Here is a 7,717-nt window from a genome sequence, read left to right as displayed (position 1 = left end):
TGTACATGAGATACTGACTCACAACCCTTGACTCTTACACTTGGGCTGCTGGTTTCAAATAATCAAAACTGTGAGCCGTTTAGCAAAAGAAGAAGTAAAGACATTTATAAGACATTTATAAGAATGTTCTTAAGTGTAGTTCTGGTAAAAAAAACAACTATTTTTTAGGGTTAGGGTTAGGGTTAAATATTTTAAGAGCATCTTACTTTTTTTTATTAATGAAAAAGACCTTAAAGGCTGTGTTTTTGCACTGCCTGTAGATTATCATAATCATAATAAGCATACACACCATTTTTGTTGCAGCTCAGCACTCTGTGTAATGTTTTTAATGTGGCGTGTATTTTCAAAAGATCTTTTTAAAGAACCTGTCTCAAGATGGAATGATCTGTTTCATTCAATTGCGCTCCGCCTTACTTGCGCTCTCTTGAGAGCGATCACATCCTGCATCTGTGTGTGAGATACAAAATATTCTTAACTTTATTCTCAAGTTAGAAAATAAGAAGTAAATAGCAGTTAAGAAGAACTGTATTCTTAAGAGAGTTTTGTGAATCTGGCCCCAGATGAACTAGTATGAACTAGAAGAAACAACAAAAATGGATATTCAAATAGCTAATTTACTTTTATAACCTCACAGTATCAAAAATAGCCAAAGAAATAACCACCACAGCACAAAAAAAAAAAGCCATCCTATAGTGAATTCACTGTCAGAGCTAAAGCTGAAGGATCATGTTTAAGAGAGATAACTCTCTCTAAGATAACAAAGCTGGCTCACCCTTATAGTTTAGCAAGTCATTTTTTTTCCAGATACCAGACATTTGGTAAATAGCTAACAGTAATTAATTACCATTACAACCAGAGACGTTTTCGCTGAGGAAGCAAGGCAGGCAGTGTCTTCTCCTCCTCCTGAAATGCAAAGAATGCAAAAAATAAGAGGATTTATGCAACATTTACAATATTGCAATATTTTACATATTACAAAAATGTTTTAGTGCCCATATTTTGGTATAATACAATTCTCATGGGCATATCTGGCCTTTAACCCGGGAGTTATTTACAGTAATGAACAGGCTGTAAGTGTAAATGCGTTGAACTCTGGAAATTTCAAATAAACCATGCATGGGAAACTTTGTAATAATGACCCAAACCTCCAAACTGCTGTAATAATGACCCAAACCACAAGCACAAAGCTCCAAAATCTCCAACAAGACTCACGATTACAACTGGCAATCGAAATCTATAGTGAGGCATCATGCACTCCACTGACTCTTCATACAAACACGTGTCATTTAAGAGCACTTTCCTCTTCCAGTGCGCTCTTACAGGAGAGTTTCTCTCAGTCAATTTTGAAATCCTACCTGTGTTATTTTACACTTGAGTGAGCTCAGTCCATTTCTGGGCTCAGTCAGCACCAGTCAGCCTAAATAATTGCCATTTTGTGTTTTTTTTTTAACTCACTGTGACCTTTCGAAGACTTTCACAAGTCATTACTTTGTAAGCTCTTTTGGACATTTGTATTACTATATATTCTGCTTTGAACCAAAGGTTTTATGGTAGCAATTTATGTCCATACAAAATTGACTTATTTAGGAAAAATTCGGTGATTGCTGGCATTTACAAAAGTCACACTGCAACCTAGTGAAAAATGGGGGGATAATAACGCTGGTGGTTGAAATTCGCTGACCTTTACTTATCCTTCTTTGCTGGTGTGCTTTCTTAAAGTCCCCATGAAACGTCTCGGTTACGTATGGTAACCCTCGTTCCCTGAAGGAGGGAACGGAGACGTCACGTCGGTGACCGACGAATTGGGATATCGCTTCGATAGACCAATCGGCGCAGACCACAAAATGTATCGCTATTTGAATTCTACACAGAATGCTATATTTTATAGCAATATGGATGAGATTGTGGCTGGCATACCCTGTCAAATGCGACTTTACGGAGCTCAACAGCTCTGAACGGCTCTAGCCCAAGCTGTGATATAAACGAACGCTATTGGCTATTTTAAAAAGGGGCGGGGTGCTTGATATGTCCCACCCTGTCTTCCTGTTTCAGTTAAAATGACGTCAACACAGAGTAACGCTGCGTGTTTCTAAGCATTTCAGGGGACCTTTAAGTATCTGATACTAATCAGATAAAATGCATATAGAGGAAAATGATACTATTAGACAAATTCTCATTCTCCTTAAACATGGGAACCCGAATATCATGCATTTCTCTATCCCAGAGGTCAAAATGCGCTACAGTCCTGAAACTCACAACCCAATCTGTGTTGCTCATTTGTAAAAAGACAAAGAGATTATTTTGCCCCCATTTCCTCAATGTAAAGCACCTTCCTGTGAATGTCAGCAGGAGTGTACAGACTGGACACAGTATTGTGGGTTTTATAGTGTGTCAGGGGAATAAGACCCATGAATCTATATTAGATATTACACTCCCTTTTTCTGTCCTCCCCTCCACACAAATGAATTTGGATTCAGAAACCTTTTAGAGAAGAGATCCAATTTAGCCACTCCTTGATATGAAAGCATATCATCATCGTCTGTGCAAATGATTTAACTTACCAAGTGGGGAAAGGAGAAATAATATGAAAGTAATTAATTGGACTCTATTCATAAAACGCACGCCTCTTTGATAAAACTTAACGCTGCACTCTGGGACATTGCACTTACTGATGCTATAGCATACAGATGTGCATACTATAAGTTTTTCAAGCAGCTGTCTTGATAGTGACATCATTATAAAATCATTATAAATGCAGATTATGCTCAATAACTAAAAAAACATGCATAAATGCCTTAAACTGTTGTTTTACCAAGCAAAAGTCAGGAATGATTTGGTAAAATAAAGCTAAATTTGTTAATGCGAGTTAATAACTTATTATTAGTAAAACCCAATGTATTAGAAATGTTAATAAATTGAATCTTCTAGTAAATTGTTATCAACAATTATGAAACCTCTCAATACACACAGAAAACAGCAGCAATGTCACATAAACACATTTCTTACGCTGTCTGGTTTTTATAATGAGGTGATTTTGATAGTTACAAGCTTTATATTTCAGACACTTACTGGTAGACAGTTAGTGGACTTGTTTAAAATATGCCTGATAATATACCGCTATAAACATCTATGTACCTATATATCATCTTTAGACTCACATATATGAATATGTTCAGGAAGCTAATTGAAGTAGACAGGCATTTAAGCAAATGTGATTTGTTCAATGATCACTTCTTTGCCCTTTTACTTAACTCAAAATATCAGATTTTTTTGCCATCCTATTTTTGTGTTGGTGGATCTTTATTGAACTTTCCCTCATTGTTATCATCAGGATGCATTGATTGTTTCCAAGGTCAGTCAATAATTTCTCCCACAATAACATTAAACAGTTGCTTGTGAATTCGAATTGCAAGAGTGTAGATGCTTGAGAAATGCTTAAATTGATTTTATTTATCAGTTTATTTGTTGTTTTGACAAAGCTATCTTATACAAAATGCATTATTTCTATCTTATCCATTCATCATTATGCTATTGACTTTGTCAATCAATAACATTCAATGCTGCCATACTGCATCTGATTTACAGCTCATATTTCTCTGAATCTTCTCAGTTTTTACACACCATCTGCTACAAAGGCATCAGAACTAATAAACACATTTTAATCTTTGTTTTTGACATTTAGTCTGTATTATGCTCCAACAATAACACTCGTTAAATTGAAAACCCTCCATTAAAGACAACACAAGCCGGTGGAGCATTGCCCAATTCACATTATCTACCATAAATATGCTTGATATGAGATAATTATGCAAAGCAAACACTTGATACACTGTATATTTGCTTCGGCTTTAATTCTCAAGAAATATTTTGCTAGTGTAAATGGACTAAAATGCTAATAAGATGGCATCAAGTTAGACAATTCTGTAATAATGCAATTTTTTCTCTATGCATGACTGACACCAGAGTTAAGTAGCTTGTAGAATCAGTACTTCAGTGAAAATGGGCCATTACCATGCCAAAACCGAGCAAAAAGGGGGAAAAAACAACATCTACTTGTTTACTATGCGTGACTTTAATGTCGTCCACTATCCTTACAACCCTTAACAGGTGGCTCTACAACTGAGGAAATGTTCCTTGGACATAAATGCATGATAAAAGTAGGCCGCTATGAGTGGCCACATCTGTCTGTGTGTGTGTTTGGATTCTGGTCGTGTTTGTCATTAGGCTGCGGGACCTTTCTGGGTGACCTGTGAAAAAGCACCTGCCGCATTTGGACAAGAGAGCGCACTGCTGTGATATTTGAGGACAGGCCTGGCAATGACAGCACCTGTTCAATACACACACACACACACACACACACACACACTCACACACACACAAAGGCGAACCAGACTGATGCCTGGATGATAATTATTTTTGCATACGTGCATCATAATATGCATTAGGCGTCCTCAGCTTCATTTGCAGCTGGAGACTAAAATATTTCACATTAGCTTGCATTGTTGATTTTGAATGTATGTATACAATCTTTGCGTATGACGATGAATGTGATGTCATGGTTTCCAAGAACTGACTCTGGAGTTCTCTTTTCTGTTACAAATGAATCAAAAGAATAAGCTCCATAAATACACTTTTGTAAGAGCGCCATTGTATAATTAGCAGCAAGAGGCCCTTGACTATCAACACCCACAATTAACAAGTAAACCACAGTGCATTTTAATGAGAAATTAATGAGAAACATCTTTAAGTCTTTGCTATAACAACAACCCTGGTAATTCACTTGCCTAAAATAAACTATGCAGGTCAGATCTTTGGCCTATTGGCTCTGGTTTTGAACAGGATTTCAAAACCCATTGGACTACACAGATTCATGAGAATGAAACATGCCATTCAAAACAAAACCACAAAACAAAACCAAAACAAAACAATTGTATTTTGCATGTATTTAAGCTAAAGAGGCAAAATGTCATGACACCAGGGGTGAATGGGGTAAAAATTGTAACTAAAAATATGCACTCATTTGCATACACTTCCAGAGCAGATATCTGAAAATTGGATAAAGCCAGGTTTTGCTTGTCTTACATTAAATATGTCATTGCAACAAAATGTTTACAAACAGGTTTGTAAATTTTGGACTTTCTTGTACATTCAAACTCTTGTTACCAAGATGGTTGCCAAGTGAACTGACTTTCCTTAAAAAGACTGTTCTTAGTAAGTATTCATGTGTTTAGTAACACCAATAAATCAGAATTTGGATATTCTGCCACACATCAGAATGAAAGAAGGTGTGTGTTCAGCCATTTGTCTATCTGAGGATGATTTGATGTGACAAGGGCTATGGAAGCAATATACTATGTTTGATGGGTAATTTATTCGGTGCAATGACAACTTTTTCAGCATCCATAGCTCAGAGAGGTTTGGGTATAGAGGAGTTTTAAGTAAAAGCGGTAAGCACATTTGATGTGAAACGCACACGGTTGATAGAGCTTCTCAGACGGACTCATATCGGACATATATTTAATTGGAAAAGATCTGAGGAGAATCATCTCAATCTTTTACTGATCTAGGCTACACTGTGTACCTTGAAAATGCAATTTTTCACATTACTTGTGACTATACCAAACTTTTTCCATGTATTATCATAGGTAGATATCATGATGCATGTGTTACTGGTTATATTTCGCTCTGTGTTGAATCTTTGCTGTGGAGAATGAATCTTTCCACATATCCAAACACGTATAATTCAATTCTGAACACGTTTTTTGAGGTAATATCATACCGTATGCGAGACTCAAATTAAACAAGGGTCATAGTTAACTCACATTGGAGAGAATAATTTCATACTAGATTTCATCTGATTGTCTAATCTGTATGGAAATCACTCTGTTAATGAGTTACAGGTAAAGGATTGAAAATGACATTCCAATGTTGGGTTTGGGCTCAAATCGAGCAGCAATAGCACATCAGAACCAACAAAATCCACTGCTGCTTCTCATTTCATTATCATACCTCTGTACTTGTCTACTACACAGTTATCAGATGTTAACTGTAATTGGTACAGCAATTATTGCTCTACCGATGTGTATACCTGTAATTAGAGAGTTGTGTAACATATAACAGCAAATAAGATGCACAATAAAACACTGATGTGCATCAAACAAAAAAAAATTGCTAGCATATTAACTAAATAGAAAAAAATAAATGTCTAAATGCTGTCTGCAATTTTTTATCATCTATGCTTGAATGCTTTTCTATATATATGCAAATGAAAGCATACTGTAATTACAGATAAGGTAAGACATATTTTCTGGGTTTGATTCCGTTTCATCATACCATCATCTACCGGAACAATTTCAAATCAATGTTGAACTGAAGTTTTAAAAAGATTGTGTTGATCCCGAAATGAAAATCCTATTTTACTCATACCCGTGGCTTCCCAAACCTGTATGATGGTATTTTTGTCTGTGTACATAAAATTCATTTTTATAATACAAACAATTTTGGGGCAATTTAGCATATACATAAAAGGTTTTTTTTGACGATTTATATATATATACAGTATATATATATAGTAAACAATTGCCATAGTGATATCATATCATAATGGCTGTTTGTAGCATGTAGCTGCATGAAGATAAGTAAATGCTGATCAAAATTCATTTTTGAGTGACCTATAGCTTTAAGCAATAGAAAGGTGCTTGTAATTTTACCTGTTGCTCTCTCTGTGTGTGTTATTGAGCTTTTTGCATAAATCTTGGAGAAACGAACACAGTGAAAGCAGTGAAATAAAGAAGCACAGCTATATGATATTTAAAATGGTATTGTGTTTCAAAGACTGGTAAAATGGGAATGTGTTTGAATAGAAAGTGTAAAATAAGTCCAGAGCTCAGTTGTCTCTTTTGTCCTTCCCTGGGCTTCATCTCCAGTGCAGCTGCACTGTGCTCATCTGCCGCTGAGGGACACAGAGGCAGGAAGGCACAGATAATTGGGTCTGTGAGGTACAAGTCTCTGGAGATTAGATTCCCTCTTTAGCTTTTCATAGACAGTGTTGTGTTATAACCATAGGCAGGACTTGAGACCCGAAGAGACACCAGCTCCAAGGTAAACAAGATACTGCACTTCCTTCCTTACTTACTTTTAGTTTCCTGGTTATAGTAGTATATTTTTCTACTCTGTATCAGTTCATGTTACCCTGAGAAACTAATTCCACAACATGAAGTTTCCATTAGATAAATAATGTTAAACTCAGCTAGCGGTGCAACAATTGCCTCTATTAAGTGTTTAATTTCATGTACTTTATGTGGACTTAAAATAATGGCAAAATCACATGGACACTTAAGGCTTCTCATAAAACACATTAATTTTCAAAACAATCAACTTCTTATTTTAATTAGAGGTTCAAACATCCGTATTACTTATTTGTGCCAAAATGTGTGCTTGGAAAAGCACAGAAATAGAAGCATACTGGCTGCCAAAAGTTGACAAATTTAATATTTTCTTAAATAAACAAATAAATATATATTTTTTAATCTCTTATGTTCACCAAGGCTGTATTTATTTGACTGGAAATACAGTAAAAGCAGTGATATAGCAGTGAAATATTATTAAAAAGAACCGTTTTCTATTTTTATATATTTTAAAAATGTAATTTATAAAGCTGAATTTTGTTTCGGCCATTACTCCAGTCTTCAGGGTCACATGATCCTTCAGAAATCAT

Source organism: Sinocyclocheilus rhinocerous, unplaced genomic scaffold (assembly GCF_001515625.1).
Source record: "Sinocyclocheilus rhinocerous isolate Xijiao unplaced genomic scaffold, SAMN03320098_v1.1 scaffold753, whole genome shotgun sequence".
Classification (NCBI taxonomy): domain Eukaryota; kingdom Metazoa; phylum Chordata; class Actinopteri; order Cypriniformes; family Cyprinidae; genus Sinocyclocheilus; species Sinocyclocheilus rhinocerous.
The sequence above is the reverse complement of the archived record's forward strand: the minus strand, read 5'-3'. Positions refer to the sequence as shown.